Source organism: Euprymna scolopes, chromosome 21, assembly GCF_053919585.1.
Source record: "Euprymna scolopes isolate OS-2025 chromosome 21, ASM5391958v1, whole genome shotgun sequence".
NCBI classification, from domain to species: domain Eukaryota; kingdom Metazoa; phylum Mollusca; class Cephalopoda; order Sepiida; family Sepiolidae; genus Euprymna; species Euprymna scolopes.
The window spans coordinates 69,581,634-69,603,075 of record NC_136502.1 but is presented as its reverse complement, the minus strand read 5'-3'; the positions used below and the strand labels follow the sequence as shown (position 1 = coordinate 69,603,075).

General features: G+C 31.7%; 1 long non-coding RNA gene across 1 annotated transcript in view; it reads right to left on the bottom strand.

Annotated features, from left to right (window-relative positions):
* LOC145242452 (uncharacterized) overlaps nt 1–21,442 on the bottom strand; it is a 52,889-nt gene that overhangs the window by 5,584 nt on the left and 25,863 nt on the right. The gene's annotated exons all lie outside the window — the stretch shown is intronic.

Genomic DNA, 21,442 nt, shown 5'->3' with positions numbered 1-21,442 from the left:
AGATTTTTCAAAATAAAAACATGTAAGTCAAATCATGAAAACATTGTTAAATTAATTTTGCTGGCTACACAAACTGTATACACAAAGACTGGATACGCAAAGAAATGAAACAAAGATCTTTCTAAGCAAAAACGTATAATTCAAATTATAAATATTTTTTATTTGTAAATATTAACAAAAAATTTCTTTGTAAGAGAACTGCTGCAAGGCATTAAGTAGGTTGAAAATTTAGAAATAAAATTTTCAGGTTTTTTTTTTTTTTGCAAAGTTAATAAACTCTATCAAAATTCAGTCTATCGGCAAGTTCCCTCTCTATGGCATGATATTTTTGATTTTTTGTTAACATTTTATTTAATTTTTCTATTTTCTATCTTTACCATCTCAAAATGCTGCCCCCTGTAGTAGTCCAGAAAATCCAAATACGAATAAAAAATGATTCTGTGCATAACATAATGTTCTCAGATTATAATAATAAATAGCGTATTAACTTTATAATAATAAATAGCGTATTAACTTTATAATAATAAATACGAAGTCTGCATGAAAAAAAAATATTTAAATATGTATTTTATCATCAGGCCACGCTGAGCAGAGGCACTACAATATGATAATCAATAGAGAATTGTTTTGCTAGGAACATGGTTTATCACTGTGTATATAATATATTAATAATGACTAAACTGATTTATATTAGGGTCAGATTTAACGAGGTAGGGTACCAGAATCAAAGTAATAAGCAAATGAGATTACCCATGAATATGACGTCACTTGAGAGAGAAACAAGAGAGAATTATTCAATTTTAAAACTGAGACTGAAAGCAGATGGTCATTTGAAATTAAAAACTCCGAGAATTACATGAATCAATAAGTGCTGATCTACTTATCAAACTCTCCATCTATCATTTTAATTAAAGTATGAATAAAAATATTTCTTTCACATTTTTTTTTCTGTGATAATGAAAATACTTAGTTCAATTCAACTGCATTTTTACATAGAGCAATTCTTCCGGTCTGTTAAACTCAATTTTGTAAACATTCAACTCGATCTGTGTAATGTATTTGATGCTTGTGTAGATTAGTAATATTTTAAACCAACATATTTTCTGTGAAAATATTATGTTGAAAATTAGTATAAATTATAAAAATTACAAAAAATAATCCAGCCGATATATTTAAAAAAAAAATATACTCATTTTTGTTGATTTTAAAAATGATGGACCCTTAATTCAATTCAATTCATGGGCGATAAGTCAGTTTGTCAAACTGAATTGGTCGCACAACTTTTCTATATTAAAACATATGAGAAAAATCAAGAATTATATTATAGAATAAGTGACAAACGAAATGGAGTTTCATTCTATATTCAAAAGCAACTTTATTTGTCATCTTTGTTAGTAGTGTGTATAAGAGAGAAAAGGATTAGTAGCTGGAAGTGGGTAAAGATAGATTGAATATTATGCTGGCTTGTTGAAGAGAAGAATCGATCTTTATACACATGTTGTAGCCAATAGTAGGGTTGGATCAAATACAATTGTATTTGTATTTCAATTGTATTTAAATACAATTTTAATGTAATTGTATTTGTATTTTTAGATTTAGGAATAAATGTATTTGTATTTGTATTTGTATTTTTAGACTTAGGAGTAAAAGTATTTGTATTTCTGGTAAGCTAAACGAAAGTATTTGCATTTCAATTGTTAAAAGTCAGTATTTTATCCAACCCTGTTCACATACATGTTGCGTACGTGTACCAGTCTACCAGCCCTGTCCACTTCCAGTCAAACACGCTGCTGCTAGTTGAGTGACGATAAGTCTGTGAGTCAAGTAGCTTCAATTCAGGGTTGCCAGCTTGGCTTTTTTAACGCCAAATTTCGCGAATTTGGCTTTTTTTGAAGCAGTTTGGCTTTCAAAATTTTTGTTTGTTTTTTTTCAAATTTATGCTTCAAATTTGGCCTTTTTCGGATAATTTTATATAAATATTTATTAAATATGGATTATTAAAGAAAAAGTTATAATAAAGTAATTTAAACAGTTGTTTGGATGTCTAAACTTGTAGATTAAAAAAAAAAACTTTTGACCTCCCACTCCCATTCATGGATTTACACCCTCTCGCACTAAGCGAATCTCATACCTAAATGTTTAATCCGGTTTCACAGTTACTTACTAAATGTCTATATGGACCCTTTCAAAGAGTTCACAGTTGAGTATGAAACCATTTTGGGGACATTTTTTAGTGCTGGCGCCTTGTCCCTGCCAATTAGGTCACTGAGTATATTTCCTCTGAAATAATTAATTCTTGTATTTTTCGTTTGAAATTCTTTAAAAGTAGTGTCTTGAAATTAATTGAATTAATTTATTTTCAATTTATAGAAATTTGAAAACTTATAACTATAGCTATTTAAAGTTGTATTTAAAATGAATATTTTTAAGTATTCATATACTTTTTACTGAGTAGTCCCAAAAGTTTAATTAAAAGTCAATAATTATAGATTTTCTAACTATCTTGGATTAATAGACACATTTGCCTTAATAATGACGCATAGATTGTTCTTGGAAACAAAGTCTAGTTTTAGAGTTATGACTAAAATTAAATTTATCAATATTTTAGAGATATTTTAAGTTGATACCTCCAATCCCCTGAGTAAATTTGGTCTTCTGACGACTGACATAATTCTTTTAAGAATATGATTGACAAATAGAAACTTATTTACAAATTTTACCAATAAATATGGTATGGAAAAAATGGCACTAGTAAAAATGGTAAGTAGATGTGGAGTCTAAGATAATAACCAACTACTTTTCAATTATGCTGTCATCTTAGAAATCTGTCGATTATACTCGCATGTTTACTCATTGTAAGTGTTTTCTTCAGATTTCATGTGTAATATTAAATAGATTGTAACTCCAAATGGTTACTAATATCATAATCGTAAAAAAAAAACATTTATAAACATCTCTTTTATGTAATCTGTCCCCGTTGTCAATCAATGCTTACATTAAAGTGTAGTACCTGCTCTGATGACCTAACTTTATCTAGTCTGTCCTTGGTCGATGAAAGAAAAATTCTTCTAAATGGGGGTATATATTTTTGGCTATGGGAGATAAATTCTGTGCCTTTTATTTTTTAAGGCAATTTCATTTGGTTTTACAATTTTGCCAGTCAGACTTAGAGATAGAAAAAAGTTAACTACCCTAAAAAGTTATGATGGCCCGAAAATGAAAGATCATTTTATGTATAATTTATATGCGAAACTAATTACTTAATTTAAATTATAAAATATTCCTTTTCTAGATGTTCACAAGTAATCTTTTGAAAAAAAGTAGAATTACATTTTTAGGAGGGATAGCTGAGGGTTCTCATCTACTAGGTTGAAAACCTCAGTCTTATTTACCTGACACTAGACCTCTGGACAAATCAGAAAATGGTATCTTTTCTTGGTGTCACCGTACACTTCATCAACTCATCATGGGAGCTGAAGTCGCGGGTCATTGCTTGTGATAAGTTTGAGGGGCGACACACAGCTGTAAATATTGCTACAGCATATGAGGATGTAGTGACTAAATTTGGAATTCGTGGCAAAGTGAGGAAAGTGGTTGCAGACAATGCTTCGTCTATGGTGAGAGCATTTGATATATGTCTACCAGGATTATATGGAAATGAAGTGGAAAATGAAAGTATCAAGGAAAATGGAGACATAGATAACATTGATATTTTGGAAGAAGAACTTGATATTTTGGAAGAAGAACTTGATCTGAATGAAGTCCTTGCCCTTTTTCCACCGGATCGGTCCAGTTGCTTTGCACACACACAACAAATCTGCATACGAGATGCCTTCAATGATCCCAGTGTCAGAAGCAGCGCAATTGCAACTGTGATACACAAGTGCTGTAGTATTGTAGCTGCAATACGGCGATCTACTGTGGCAGCACCGTTCTTGGAAAATATTGGGATTTCACTGCAGGCTGCTAATGCTACTAGATGGAACTCTCAACTGACTATGCTTAAGTCAGTTCTCAAAGATGTCAATGGCGTCAACTCAGCTATTTGTCTCCTAGGATCGTGCAAGAACATACGAGAATTGAACGTAGTGGAAATAGCAATGCTAAAAGAAGTGATGCAAATTTTGGACCCATTCCAAGAGGCAATGTCGCAAGTGGAAGGAGAAAACATGGTGACACTTTCTTGCGTTGCACCAGTTGTATTTGGCCTTGAACACAGCCTCAAACTATTCATGGAAAGTAAACCAACCTACTGCTTAAACTTGGCTAATGCACTACAGTCTTCTATCAAAAAGAGATTGCATCCGTTTCTTGATAGGACTGATGTCATTGCTGCAGCTGTCATGGACCCCAGGTTTAAGCTGTCATGGCTGTCATGTGAAAAAATGAAAAATAAAAATATTTCGAAGATTGTGGACCTAATTATTTTGCAGTCAACTCAGTTGTCTTTGAAGAACACAGTTCAAGAGAGGAAGTTTTTCATGACCGTGAACACAAATCAAGACGAGGCTGACATGAATGCAAAACGCCCTCGTCTTTTTGCCTACATGCCACCAGCTGGGAAGCTAAATGTAAGTCCATCAATAAGCGACACTACAGCGGTAAAGGCAGAACTCGATTCCTACTTAGAAGAATGTGTTCTGGCTTTTGACGTCAACCCACTGAGGTACTAGCGGGAAAACAAGAGCTTCAAGATTTTGAAGCCTTTCACCAGAAATATTCTAGGGTGCTGTGCAACATCGGCACCATCTGAAAGAGTTTTCAGCAAGGCTGGTAATTTTTATACCCCAGAGCGAGCCAAACTTGGCCCGGAAACTTTCAGAGCTCTAATGATGATAAAATGCAATGAGGACATGATATAGAGTGTAATGTAGATGTCAAATTTGGAAGGAAATATTTCTTCTTTTTTCTTCTTTTCTTCGCATATTTTCAGATTGTTTAAATCAGTTATTGTATTTTTATTTGTATTTTGAGATTGAGGAATAAAAGTATTTGTATTTGTATTTTTAGCGTTAGTATCTGTATTTGTATTTTTAGAGTTAGGAATAAAAGTATTTGTATTTGTATTTCTGGTAACCTTAACGAAAGTATTTGTATTTCAATTGTTAAAAGTTAGTATTTGATCCAACCCTGGCCAATAGTCGTTGGGATGAAGGAGGCTGATTACAGGAGAAAGAAAGAGCAGAGTCTTCAAAGTGTTTATGTGCTGTAGTGGGTGCTAGGATTCAGTTTCGATGTATCGACGAGACCAGTTTTGTAGCATGATAAAGAAAGTCCATGTGGGTACCACAACGTGGAAATAAGTTGGTGTTTGCAGGTCGCCATGTGAGCTTGTTGTACTCGAAGACCCAGGCGAATGTCTGCTGCCAGCGAAAGCCAGGGAGAAACAGAAGGAAGAGTTGCCAATTTCGCTTTTTATGTACTTGGTCATGTGATTGAGAGCTGGCTTGTGATTTAAATCTCCAGCCGCAAGATTTCACCCCTGCCTGCTATTGTAGAAAGTTTTGATTGCTACAATAAAAATTCTATTTTTACTTGTACTTAGTTTTCTACTGGGTTATTTTTCATAATTTTTTTAATTTATACTAAGTTTGACATGACAAGTATGTAATAATGATTTCATCTGAAATGCATTTAAAAATTCACCAATTTATTCAAGCACTCCATATTTACACATTTCATTTCTTATGATGTAATTTTCTTCTGAAAACATATACCTACTTACCTGAAAAATACAGTGCCTAATATTCCTAAATGATCACCCATTTGGTGTATATATATATATATATATATATATATATATATATATATATATATATATATATATAAATGTAAAGTTGGTTCGTTCTAAACGAATAAAACCATATTTCTACGTTACTAATTTATTTGAAATTTTCAGACAACCCATTTTTAGAGTCGGGGTATGTTTTTATGTTATTAAAATAAATTTACCTCGTGAATCATTAAAATTAAAATATTAAATAAAATATATTTTTTTAACCGTTACTGCAAATCTGTTCTGTTGATAAAACTGAACTTCCGGTTCGATTCATTTCACAGCCACGAATTGACGAAAGATTTCATTTTCTGTTAACTCGATAAGTAAAAAAAAAAAAAAAAAAAAAACATATTTCATTTGTTTATCTTCCAAATTTTTTAATTTACACATCTTTTCTTTATTATATAAGGCCAAAAAAAAGTTTGTCGCTTGCTTTTTGAGTTTTTTTTTGTTTTTTGATATAAGCTTGGTTGGTAAAGTACTATTTTGTAAATCGTATTTCCAGGTTTAATTAGTTTTATATGTTTTTTTATTCAATTGTAAGGTTAAAATATACCCTCCCCTCCCCATGTTAAGAATGGCTTTTTAAATAATAACGTTATTATTTCAACACGGATCACTCTCTGCATGAGTACTGTACTTTCACCTAACAATTTAATAAACAAAACATGGTACTTATGCAGAGAAGATACCGTGCTGAAATAACGCTATTAAAAAAAATAATTCATTTGTTTATCTTCCAAATTTTTTAATTTACACATTTTTTCTTTATTATATAAGGCCAAAAAAAGTTTGTCGCTTGCTTTTTGAGTTTTTTTTTTGTTTTTCGATATAAGATTCGTTGGTAAAGTACAGTTTTTTTTGTCCGCGCTATTTTTTAAATCGTATTTCGAGGTTTAATTAGTTTTATATGTTTTTTTATTCAATTGTAAGGTTAAAATACACCCTCCCCTCCCCATGTTAAGAATGGTTTTTTAAATAATAACGTTATTATTTCAACACGGATCACTCTCTGCATGAGTATTGTACTTTCACCTAACAATTTAATAAACAAAACATGGTACTTATGCAGAGAAGGTACCGTGCTGAAATAACGCTATTAAGAAAGCCATTCTTAACATGGGAAAGGGAGGGTGTTCTGTAACTATTTTATATTTTCACCTAACAGTTTGATAAACAAAAGATAGTACTTATGCAGAGAAGGTACCATGCTGAAATAATACCATTATTTAGAAAGCTATTCTTAACATAGGGAGGGAGTTTTGCATCTATTCTAAAATATGAATGCTTTTCATGCACTTATTGATCCGTGCTGAAATAATAACGTTATTATTTAAAAAGTCATTCTTAACATGGGGAGAAGAGGGTGTTTTGTAACTATTCTGGACTTTCACCTAACTATTTAATAAACAAAAATTAAACTTAAGCAGACAAGGAACAGTACAGAAGCATTAACATTATTTATAATACAATTGAATAAAAAAAAAACAACTTTAATTAAACTTTGAAATACGATTTAAAAAATAGTACGGATCGGTAAGTGCATTAGCCCCATAAATTTGTTTAATTCTTAATTTCTTATGTTATTGGAAAAAAAAAAAAAAAGGTAAATATGAGGAATTACTCCATCCTCGAAAATTCCTTTAAAATTACCACTCCTATAGGTTTTCGGGGTCGCTGAAAACGAAAATAACCTTTATAATTACGGCAAACGAGTAGTTTCCAAGATATGAAGAAATGTTAGTTTAAAAAAGTGAAGGATCACTTTTCCATAATAATTTAACGTAAAATGATCACCCACTTTGTGGCCACGATATTTGGGGTGGGGGCTTTCTTTCTACCCTTGGAAAATCCTTTAAAATTACCTGCTTAAATTGGTTGGAGAGGCGGGGAGTCGGCCGCCCCCCCCGCACACACACACAGAAATATGCCCTTCTCTCAGGTGGCCAGAAAGTGGGTGCTCATTCTAAGTTAAATTTAAATTGAAAAGTGATCACCCACTTTTCGAAAAAGTAATTTCTTCATATCATGAAAACTTTCTTTTTGCGACGGAAACGGTTTGCAGATTCGTTTTTAGTACACTGAAATCTACAATAAAATATTTCATTATATACGAACATGAGACGGGCCTTAAAGTAAAATAATACCGGATTTTTGGGGCAGATTTGCCATTTAGTTGTATAATATCCTCAAACCAGGTAATCACTAAAAGGGACTCTTAAAAGTCGTTACCTGTATCGATCCAAATTTAAAACCACTGATTATATGTCAGCCTACATCACAGTAACATATATTGAGTGAGTTCCTAACAGTATTTTGTATAGTTTTTTAGTTTAAACTCATTTTCCCAAAATTTCCCCAAACTTAACGTGTTCGATACAGTCTGCCGCCATTTGTATTTTTCAAATATACCGATAAACACTGCATGTTTTTGAACTGATTAAACATTATACATTACATAAAAACACTACAATCTTATCCAGTTAGGTAGAACATTTACTTTTCTTGCCTTTGATAACATTTATTTGTTATATATTCATTTTTTGACAACTTCTTTGTATCTGTTAATACAAACCCTTTTCATTTAATGTAACGTTTAGTCAGCTCGAAAAACAGTGTTTATTGGTGTATTTGACAGATACAAATGGTGGCGGACACTGTTGATTATGTTAAGTTTGAGAAAGTAAGTTAAAACTAAAAAACTATACAAAATACTGTCACAAACCCACCGATTATGTCAGCCTATGTCATGGTAACATATTCGGTGGGTTTTTGACACTGTATTGTATAGTTTTTAGTTTTCAACTTAATTTCCCAAACTCAACGTATTCAACAGTCTGCAACCATTTCTGTTTTTCCAGCCGATTAAACATTTTACCTTACATAAAAACACTAAGCAATTATCCAGTTAGGTAGAAATGTAACTTACCTTACCTTTGCTTTCATTTGTTTTTGGACAACTTTTTCGAATCTGTGTATAGTACCCCCCCCCATCACTCAAATATTAATTACTAACTCATATTTTTGTATACAGAAAAAAAAAAAGCATTTAGCGTTTCAACGTTAGTTTTATCCACTGATTGTTGGTCGAGCCCAAGCAATGATTGACGGTAATCCTGAGGATCAGGATCCAATTCTGCAAGAGTACCATTTTTTTCATTTTTTTTTTTTTAGAGTGGATTGCTGTACTAAGAATATAAGAAACATGCATTTTCTCTTTTTATTAGAATTTTCCATTACACCAAATTTAGCCACAGCAACGCATGGCAGGGTACAGCTAGTATATATATATATATATATATATATATATATATATATATATATATATATATATATATATATATATAAACAGAGGCTGAAGAGAATTCAATATTTCTCGACCATAAACTGATCCCCTTGAATTGAATATGAAACTAACGGTATTAATGTTTTTCTGACTCTCTGTAACATTTGAGAATATATATCAAATTTTATTCATTCAATGAATTTAAAAATTTATGACGTGAAATGTTTGAGTTTCATATCAAAGATTTTTACTATTCTATGTAAGACAAAGAATACATTAGAAATATTTTAAGTCCTTATCCTATAGGATTTCGATGTCTACCATCTCTTCAGAGCAAATAATTATATGGTTTACACCTTATTTGCTAAAGTCAGTGAGACATGGAAAATCACAATTCAAAGTTTTTTTAAGTATTTAAATATCATAGAGTAAGGAAAGTTAATGAAAAGGATATAAAAATTCACGTCCAAATTGCATGGTAAAATCCAAAGTGAATGTCTTCAGTTCAGTTTCTCTTAATTTGCGTAGCGGTTTTATTTTATTTTATTAACAATTTGAAGCTACTCCAGAGTGAAACCCAAAGCTCATGGTCTATAATTATAAAAACATTAAATATACCAAATCACATGTTTATTAATAAACAGATCCACCGAACCCATGTAAAAATTTTTTTTTTTTTTACATGGGTTCGGTTGATCTGTTTATTATTATTATTATTATTATTATTTAGGTGGAATAATACTTATAGAATATTACTGCCAGTAATGTCTTGTAAATCTTATAATCACAGGTTTCAATACCAGCTGATTGTTGGATAATTTTATTCTGAAGTATGTGTGTGTATATATATATATATATATATATATATATATATATATATATATATATATATATATATATATTCTGGCAGCAATTCATTATTTAGACACGTCTGATTGAACACGATAGAGTTATTCCTTTTTCCGATCTTTCTGGAAATCTTTTCCACTTGCCAAGTAGTCTTTGTAATTTCAGCAGGCATATTATATAGAATGGTGCTCAAAAGTTGTTGTTCGTCCATATTTTTCCACAAGCACTTTCCAATTGTCAGGAGCAATTTTTGTTGTTTTTTTTTTCCTTTGAGTCTTGGTGTATTTTTTTTTTTTTTAATTGGCAATAAAGGTGGGTGCTGGAGGGTTGTGGGGTAAATTATTTTTATTTTATTTTATTTTTAGTTTCGATTTTCCTATTTTATAGTTTATTAATTTATGTTATAGTTTATTAGTTTAGTTTCATGTTAGTTATTAAATACTGTTGGTGTTTTTGTCCCGGTGTTAAATGAGATTCAGTTTAAAAAGGGCTGTAGTTTTGTTTTATATATATACTAGCAAAAGTACCCATCGTTGACTGGGTTCAAAAACAACCTACAGAAAATGGACTCTGATTTATGAAAGTATGATAGGTTATAAAAAGGAAGGGTTGTAAATTTGGGTTGAATTTGGGGGTATCAAAACCAAAGCAAAATATGATGAAAGTAAAAATAAAATAGATAAACCCCATAATTTATTATACCATACCTGTTCACACTGAAACACTTATCACAATATTCTGTGGATCTATATTAAAGACCCTTGTTAATCTTTGTGACATATTTCCATTCTATAAAGGTCAGGTGCGAACGAACACCCCATAATTTTATTATACCATATTTCTTCAAACTGAAACATAATTATCAAAGTATACTTATGCAGATAGATATGAAAAGTCTTTATTAAAGTTTGTGCCTATTTCCATTCTATGGAGGCCAGGCACGAACGCAGATCCCACAATTTTATTATACCATCCCTATTTAAGTTAAAACATACTTATCAAAGTATTCTTATGTACATCTATATCAAAAACACTTGTAAATGTTTTTTTTTTAAATTTTAAAATTTTTTATTTCCATACTTTTTTAATGAATCACTGTTCTGCCAGATCAAACATACCCATTCCTGTGTCTCGATACATCTTCTATCATTATATGCAATCAGTTTTTTTAAATAGTCAACCATATAGGAGCCTATTCGTGACCACCAGACACACACACACAGACATTCAGCTTTATATTTTATATATATATATATATATATATATATATATATTTTTTTTTTTTTTTACATGAAGGTCATCACTTATCAAGGCCTGGAAGCCACTCGAGAATAAGGGTTATTGCATGTACAATGGGATAGTATCGTAGTAATCGTTAGTATTGGAGATTTGAAAAAGTGTCTTACTTAAGGGGGCGATTCATAAAGAATTTGTTTATGTTGGACTTGAAGACATCCAAGTTGTTGTTAGGTGGGAAACAGGCAAACAGAACAGAATTCCACAGGCATGCACTTCTAAGAAAGAAGCTTTGTTCATGGAATCTATGTTTTGATTTAGGCACAGATAAAGAGTGGGGAAAATTACTGACAATGGTTTTAGCTAGACGGGTGTTTTTCATGAAAGATTGGCGAGGGGAGACCAGAGATTGGAGCTCGGACGAGCACTTGCCATGGAAATAACAATAAAACAAAGACAGGCTCGCAACGTCTCTTCTGTGGGAGAGAGGTTGCAGGGAAGAGAAAATGGCATCCCTCACTAAGCCACAAAGTCTATTTTGTACTCTGTCAAGGCAGGATAGGCTGTTTTTAACAGCTCCATCCCAGATGTGGCAGCAGTACTCCATCCTTGGGCGTACTTGGCTTTTATACAGATAGAGAATTGCATCAGTAGTGAGATATCTTCTGGAGTGGTAGAAGGATCCCATCATTTTTCCAGCGACCTGGGCAACAGACAATGTACGTGTTCCATTTCAGATCAGGAGTAAAGGTCAAACCCAGAAGCTTGTCAAAACATGGAGCCTCCCCAAGACAAGAGCCATCCATTTCAATTGATGCCAGATGTGGATCAGAGCGTTGATGATGTAAAGATAGGAGCTTGGTTTTAGATGCATTAAAAGTAACCAGCCATCTCTTTCCCAACTGTACCACACGCTCAAGATCAGAGGAGAGAGAATCAGAGAGAATTTTGTCATTTACGGCCTTTGATGTGTTGCCATAGATAGTCGTGTCATCAGCATAGATGTCAACGAATGATTTAAGTATGTGTTTTGGGAGATCATTGATGTAGATCAGGAAGAGAGTTGGGCCCAAAATGAACCCCTCAGGGACTCCAGCATTAATACTGTGGGCCTCTGATTTCTGCCCATCAACCACATAGTGTGTTGCTTGTTATAGGAGGAAATACGGGGAGTTTATGGCCTTTGTCGGGGTAGAATTAGCTGCAAAGTTCTTGGCAATTGTCTATTGATGATGGTTGGGATAGAACACACGCTTCTGTTCAAGATCCTGTTTGCTATTTGTCAAAACTGGTGGGACCCAAGCCCCTGCTCAGCTACTTTGAATTTAACAGACTGGGCATATAGCTCTCTTGCATTTTTTATTACTCTTTTACAGCGATTGCTGGCAGTCCTGAAAGCAGCTTTAGTCTCAGTACATCTGTTACATTGGTAGCTATGGAAAAAGTGATTTCTGTGCACGATGGCAGCAGCACATTCTGGGCTGAACCATGGCTGGCTGTTAGGTTTTTGTTGAAATTTTTTGGATGGTATGAATCGGTCTATGTCTACAAGTAACCATTCGGTCAGGTCTGATACTATAGAGGACACATCCTTTTTAAACATGGAATGCAGAGGTAGATCAGATATGAATGTATGGAAGCTATCCTAGTCAGCCATAGAGTATCGATATACAGTACAGTGGAGAGGTACGTCTGAAGACTTATTACATTTCATTTTTATCTTAACTGATACAATGGAGTGATCAGAGGATCCCAGGAGAGATAGAACGAAACATGAACATAGCTCAGGGGAAGTTATGAGAAAGAGGTCTAGAAGGCTTGCATACTGACCGGTAGTATCGGGCACACGAGTGGGTTCATGAACAATCTGAGTGAGGTCATAGGCAATGGCAAAATCATGACAGAACCTCCCCTCATCATCTGTCTTATTTGAGTGGGTCAGCCATTCCACATTATGGACATTGAAGTCACCGCAAATGTGAATGTTAGCCGAAGTATGAGCAGACAGGATGTGGTCAATTTTCTCAGATATACTCTTAAAGATAGTAACCCCGCTGTTGTGGGGGCGATAGAGGACAAATATAAATACAGTGGTGTAAGCAAGTGCAACTCGGAAGCACATATAAGGTAAATTAGGGTCTTCTCTGGAGATATCCCTACCATACGGAAAGCCATCTTTAATATTCCATGCCCATGGCGATCTTGGGGATCAGATTTAGATTTTAAGTTAGAGTATCATTTAATTATAAACTCATCTAGGAAAGTGGTCAGCCCTATGCCAGTTTCACTTAGAAAGAATATGTTCGGTTTCGTCTCCTATAATTGGGTTTCAACCTCTGGAAGGTTGGAACGTAGACCCCTGATGTTGGAGAAGAAGACATGGTAGTAGGGGTCTACATTGAAGGATGGGGTTCTAGGTTTATTTGTTTTTTTTTTTTGAGATATTTTATGTTGAGATTTTGGGATTTGTGGAACAGGTCGACAGACTTGGTTAGAGCAGGACAGAGAGGGAAAGTAAGAGAGAAAAAGACAGGCATTTTTTTTTTTTGTAGCACATGATAAGGTAAAGCCGCAACAATTACCCACTAGTATGGCATCGATAGGCCCCACCAGAAACTACTGCATGGTCCAGAATCCATTCACCAAATGGCAATACAGCAACCCCAGTACTTTGCACCTGTTGATAGGACAGCCTCCTTAGTGGTTAATCCAAGGTTCCGGTCCTTGACTATCAGGCAGATAACGTCAGCCCAGATGAAACGTTTACCTCCAGCACCCTTACTAGTGACATGGCCACAAGGATAGACATAGAAACAGAAAATTTCCGATATCTCAGGCTACTGTTCACGAAGTACTACCGACCTGGGAAGCAGCTTTTTCTTCATCCTTTGTCAGAAAAATCACTCATTGAAAATGAGGAATAAGGGACAAATAAGGAGGAGCGAGAGTTACTGGAGCTGCCAATAACACATCCACAGTGCATTATCTATTCTCCATTTGAAAAAAAAAAGGTAAGAAGGACTTATTAATATCTACTTATATAAGTCCGTTGCTCCATTCCCAGTTTAGGACGATATTTCCAAATAGTCTCTCCTCCCATATTAATGCATGGATGTTTTTGGTTTTATCTACGTTAAGTTAGAATGTTCGAGCTTATAAATAAAATACGATAATTGAACTTTTATCAATTTGTGAAGTTGGGTTATTTTGTATTAATTTACATTTGAAGAACTCATTTAAAAACTGGTTATAGGTAATACCATTCGGGTTATGTATTAAGTTTAGACTAGTTAAAAATAATGCATGCTGCAGAGAAAAAGCCTCGTTTTTCTGAGTTTAGATAATAGTACAGTTTTAATTTGGAAAATTTCTTTTTTTTTTTTTCATTTTAAATATAAGAAAACCATATTGGTTAATAATAGTATATTTGACAAAAAAGATTTAAAAAAACTACAAGATAAGTACAGTTAAAATGTTCAGAGTTTAAGTCAGAGCTGAAAAAAAAGAAGTTTGCAGTACACAAATCTTTGCGATATTAATACAAGTGGATTTCAAAAGTTGTAGATAGAAAAATTGCTTAACTTAGCTTTTGGTCCCAAGAGTTTGACCCTGCTTTTCGGAGTTCATACCGAAGAAGCAAATAGCCGACCTAACTGATTTTATGCTGGGTACTTAAAGGAGGTATTAGAGGTTGGAGGGGTGGCGGGGTTGGCATCTTGGGTTCTGTATTTTTATTTATTTCTTTTAATTCAACAATGCTTTCATTTTTGGCTTTATCTACCTCGAGTGTTCGAGCATTCTAGCTTTACCTTATAAGTAAAATATGATAATGAAATTTTTATCAATTTGTGAAGTCGGGTTATTTTGTATTAATTTTGTATTAATCTCTCTCTCTCTCTCTATATATATATATATATATATATAGAGAGAGAGAGAGAGAGGCATATTATATAGAATATATATATATATATATATAGAGAGAGAGAGAGAGAGAGAAAGAGAGGCATATTATATAGAATATATATATATATATAGAGAGAGAGGCATATTATATAGAATATATATATATAGAGAGAGAGAGGCATATTATATAGAATATATATATATAGAGAGAGAGAGGCATATTATATAGAATATATATATATATATATATATATATATATATATATATATATATATATAGAGAGAGAGAGAGAGAGGCATATTATATAGAATATATATAGAAAGGGATATTATATAGAATATATATATATATATATAGAGAGAGAGAGGCATATGACGATGATCTTGCTTTTCAAATAGAGGAAGAGAAGATGGGAGAGGAAAAACAAATGTTTATGAGATTCCTGTCCACCAGAAAAGAGTAAATATTTCAATGAGAAAAGAAAATATAAGATCTGATAATATGATTCGTGGAACAAGAGATTGTTTTTCTAATTAGATTTGGTAAAAAACATGAATTTTAACTACTAATTGAGTGAGACAGGTACAATGACTTGGGTTCAAAAGGTCTGTTTTGGTGTCTGGGAGGTGTTGTCCTTTGGGCCCACCTGTTGTGTTTAACTGCCAGATCACCAACCAGTGATGGGTTGGTTGGACGGATAAATGGATAAATTGAACCTGGAGAGAGATATGGTCATGAAAGACGAAGAAGAGAGAAAAGAAAGAGAAAATGAAAAGAATAAAATGAGTTCACGAGAGAAGAAAAAGAATAAGAGAATGGAAAAGAGAAGAATAACTCCAAAAAGGTGGAGGGAGTAATTTCTGATTTGATAAAAACGATTGTCTTTTTTAGAATAGAGTCCAGAGTCCTTTTTACTGACTGGCATCGAGACGTACACATCGCTCTCACCCCGCCAGGGGGGGGGGGCGAAACTCTCATAACAGCTAAGTTGAAAAGCTCTTGTTTTTAGCTGGGAAATTGATTAGTGGAACTTAAGTAAGCAACCTGCATCATGAAACTTGAATCAAAGAACTCGACTAAACAAGTGTAAAACGATTTATGAATAATTATTTTGTTTCATTATATAAAAATGTCCCAGAGTTTTTCCTTGTTTCTCGATTTGCCAGCCTGGATGAAGATACAGTTTGTTTCAGATATCCCCTGACGCCAGATGATGAAGGAGACAGACTGGATCCAGCACGAAGCTAGAGTGACGGCCAGAATTGACAATGTTGCCACACGGACTTAGGGTCATACACATTCACGTGCCCTGAGCAGCAGAAGATATTTCCTGTGACCAGTGAGAGTCTGATCACCCTTAAGGGGTCCACCCCTAGACAAGTAAGAATGTAGCCCTGCTGGGTTGCATCTATGGTTCTGTGAGCTGGGAGCGACAAACACGGCCAGAAGTACATCACAAGTATGCTTCCATGAACCAGGATATATATATATATATATATATATATATATATATATATATATATATATATAAAGGGAGAGAGAGGAATATTATATAGAATATACATATATAGAGGAATATTATATAGAATACATATATAGAGGAATACTATATAGAATACATATATAGAGAGAAAGGCATATTATATAGAATATATATATATATATATATATATATATATATATATATATATATATATATATATATAGACAGGGTCATCAATATTTAGCGTTCCAGTCTATTTTAAACTATAATTTTAATCATTTTTCTTGGTATTCCTCTATTTTTGACACTTATTCATGGATCTTTATACTTTCAGAAACCAGAATATAATGATGAGTAGTATTTTAGACAAGCGGACTGCAATTGTTGAGCTGTTTAAAGCAGGAAACTCCAGGAAGGATATCTGTAAGAGCCTGAAAGTGAACGGAATGCTGGTGTGGAGGACTTTAAAACGTTTTGAGAAGACTGGAGACATTCAGAATAGGCCAGGGCAAGGTCGCCCTCGAACAGCTAGAACCCCTAAACTTGTTAAATCCATCAGAGAAAAGATCAGGAGGAATCCTAAGAGATCCATCCAGAATCTGGCTCAAGAGTCGAGAGTGTCATATGGGATCATGTCAACTGTACTCCGAAAGAAAAATGGTGGGATCTTTCTATCGATCCGGTAGATATCTCACTGCTGATGCTATTCTCTATCTATATAAGAGCCAGGTACGTCCAAGGATGGAATACTGTTGCCACATCTGGGCAGGAGCTGCTAGAAAGGACTTGTCCTGCCTTGATAGAGTTCAAAATAGACTTCGTAGCCTCGTAGGAGATGTCCTTTTCTCTTCCTTGCAACCTCTATCTCACAGAAGAGATGTTGCGAGTTTGTCTCTGATGTATCGTTATTTTCATGGAAAGTGTTCAACTGAGCTTCAATCTATGGTCCCCCCTCGCCAAACTTTCACAAGAAACACTCGTCTAGCTGTAAACACTATCAATAATTTCCCCCACTCTTTATCTGTGCCTAAACCTAAACGTAGATTCCATGAACAAAGCTTCTTTCTTAGAACTGCACGCCTGTGGAATTGTCTTCCGTTTTCCTGCTTTCCGGCTGACTACAATATGGTTGTGTTCAAGCCTAAAGTAAATAAGTTCTTGATGAGCCGTTCCATATAAGTTATCAAATTTACCAAATTTTCATTACTAATGATTACTATATTGACCAATTTCTACTGTACACTCTTTAACCCTTATCCTTGAGTGGCCTCTGGGCCTTGATAATGTGGTGACGCCTATGTAAAAAAAAAAAAAAAAAAAAAAAATTATTGGAATTAAAACAACCAATCACAGATTAGATTACTCTCATAATAAAATTTTTAATTTTGTTTAATTTCCTAAATATAACCACTTTAAGTTGTTACAATAAATATTGATCACCCTATATATATATATATATATATATATATATATATATATATATATATATATATATATATATGCATATTATATAGAATATATATATATATATATATATATATATGCATATTATATAGAATATATATATATATATATGCATATTATATAGAATATATATATATGCATATTATATAGAATATATATATATATGCATATTATATAGAATATATATATATATATATGCATATTATATAGAATATATATATATATATGCATATTATATAGAATATATATATATATGCATATTATATAGAATATATATATATATATATATATATACATATTATATAGAATATATATATATATATATACATATTATATAGAATATATATATATATACATATTATATAGAATATATATATATATACATATTATATAGAATATATATATATATGCATATTATATAGAATATATATATATATATATATATGCATATTATATAGAATATATATATATATATATATGCATATTATATAGAATATATATATATATATATGCATATTATATAGAATATATATATATATATATATGCATATTATATAGAATATATATATATATATATATATATATGCATATTATATAGAATATATATATATGCATATTATATAGAATATATATATATATACATATTATATAGAATATATATATATATGCATATTATATAGAATATATATATATATGCATATTATATAGAATATATATATATATATATGCATATTATATAGAATATATATATATGCATATTATATAGAATATATATATATATGCATATTATATAGAATATATATATATGCATATTATATAGAATATATATATATATGCATATTATATAGAATATATATATATATGCATATTATATAGAATATATATATATGCATATTATATAGAATATATATATATATATGCATATTATATAGAATATATATATATGCATATTATATAGAATATATATATATGCATATTATATAGAATATATATATATATATATATATATATATATATTCTATATAATATGCCTCTCTCTATATATATATATAATATGCATATATATATATGCATATTATATAGAATATATATATATATGCATATTATATAGAATATATATATATATATATATGCATATTATATAGAATATATATATATATATATATATATTTGCATATTATATAGAATATATATATATATATATATATATGCATATTATATAGAATATATATATATATGCATATTATATAGAATATATATATATATATGCATATTATATAGAATATATATATATATATGCATATTATATAGAATATATATATATATGCATATTATATAGAATATATATATATATATATATGCATATTATATAGAATATATATATATATGCATATTATATAGAATATATATATATATATATATGCATATTATATAGAATATATATATATATGCATATTATATAGAATATATATATATATGCATATTATATAGAATATATATATATATATATGCATATTATATAGAATATATATATATATGCATATTATATAGAATATATATATATATGCATATTATATAGAATATATATATATATATATGCATATTATATAGAATATATATATATATATATGCATATTATATAGAATATATATATATATGCATATTATATAGAATATATATATATATATGCATATTATATAGAATATATATATATATATGCATATTATATAGAATATATATATATATATGCATATTATATAGAATATATATATATATATGCATATTATATAGAATATATATATATATATATGCATATTATACAGAATATATATATATATATATTCTATATAATATGCATATATATATATATTCTATATAACATGCATATATATATATATATATATATATATATATATATATGCATATTATATAGAAACGTTTTTTTTTTGTTTTTTTTTTAATGAAACCTTGGTCCTTGCTCCCTTAATTGAAAAAAATTAGGGCTTGAGTTACATTTTTCGAGGAGTTATAAGCTTGGAAAAACGGGGTGAAATTATTCACTATTTTTCACGAAATTTCTGACACACCTACCAATCTACCCATGTTAAGAACGGCTTTCGGAATAGACACTCCTAACCTTGCCAGCACACCCGAAAAGCTATAAAAGTTGATGTGTCGAATGTGTAACGATGAGTTGGACGTAATGTAAAAATGTACCGAATTTAAAAGGGAACGAAATTCAAATTTCCGTTCCATTTTTACAACAACCGTAAAGCAGAGCATTCTATGCAAATTTTACCTAACTTACTGTATTAATGCTATTTTTTTAAGCAAAAAAAAAAAAAATATATATATTTAGGTTTGGCTATAAATTCCTAAACTCATTTCACCCTAAATAATTTAGGTTACTGAAATAGAAATCTAATTGAATCTTTAATTTCCTGAATAGTATGCGAGAATTCATTTTTCTTCGAGTTATATCGAATTCATTAATACGGACTTTAGCGTCTTTTTTCGGGTAAAATCCATTGAAAGCGGTCGGTGGTTCTATGAGAAAATAAAGCTGTGTACGCATTATAAATGTTTCTTTTCTGTGTCTTACGTTATACATTAGTACATTAGGGGTCATTTCGAGTTAAAAGTTTATTTACTGCACTCATCTGGACTAGAGAAAATCATGATTTAAATGTGTATGTCTCGTCTAAATAACTAACGATAAATATCTAATATGGCCGACAAGACGGGTGATCAAAAAGTCAGATTGAGCGTACCGCGTACAGGGGGTCAACAGTATGAGAAGCAACACCAGACAACGTTTTTTTTGGCCTGGTATGGGAGCACAATTGCAGGAAAAGCGCAATCAGTGCAAGCGCTGTAACGAAATTGCCCCATCAAACCATAAAGAACCTGCAATGGAGCCTGTCCACCCAGAATACCCTTTCCAGTCGACAGTAACAGATATTTTCAACATGGCGGGACGGAAATATATGATATATGCTGACAGATATTCAGGTTGGACAGAGGTATCTTCAATGCAACAAGACGCCAGGCTCTCCACAGTATGCAACATCTTACGCAGGTATTTTGTGAATTATGGTGTGCCGGAGGAAATTGCTTGTGACGGTGGACCCCCATACAACTCTGATGAGTGGAGGACATTTCTCAAAACATGGGGCATATCCCTCCGAGCCTCGTCGGCATATCATCCACAAAGCAATGGCAGAGCTGAGGCAGCTGTCAAGCATATGAAGAGGATATTAACAACAAATGTTAGCCCCAATGGTTCACTGGATACGGATGAAGTGGCAAAAGCACTGCTACTCCATCGCAACACACCACCACCTGACATAGGTGCGTCACCATCAGAACTTCTATTCGCTCGTCCCCTGAATGACCACTTACCAAACCCCACAAAATTTCGCGGTGAATGGTTGGAACTCG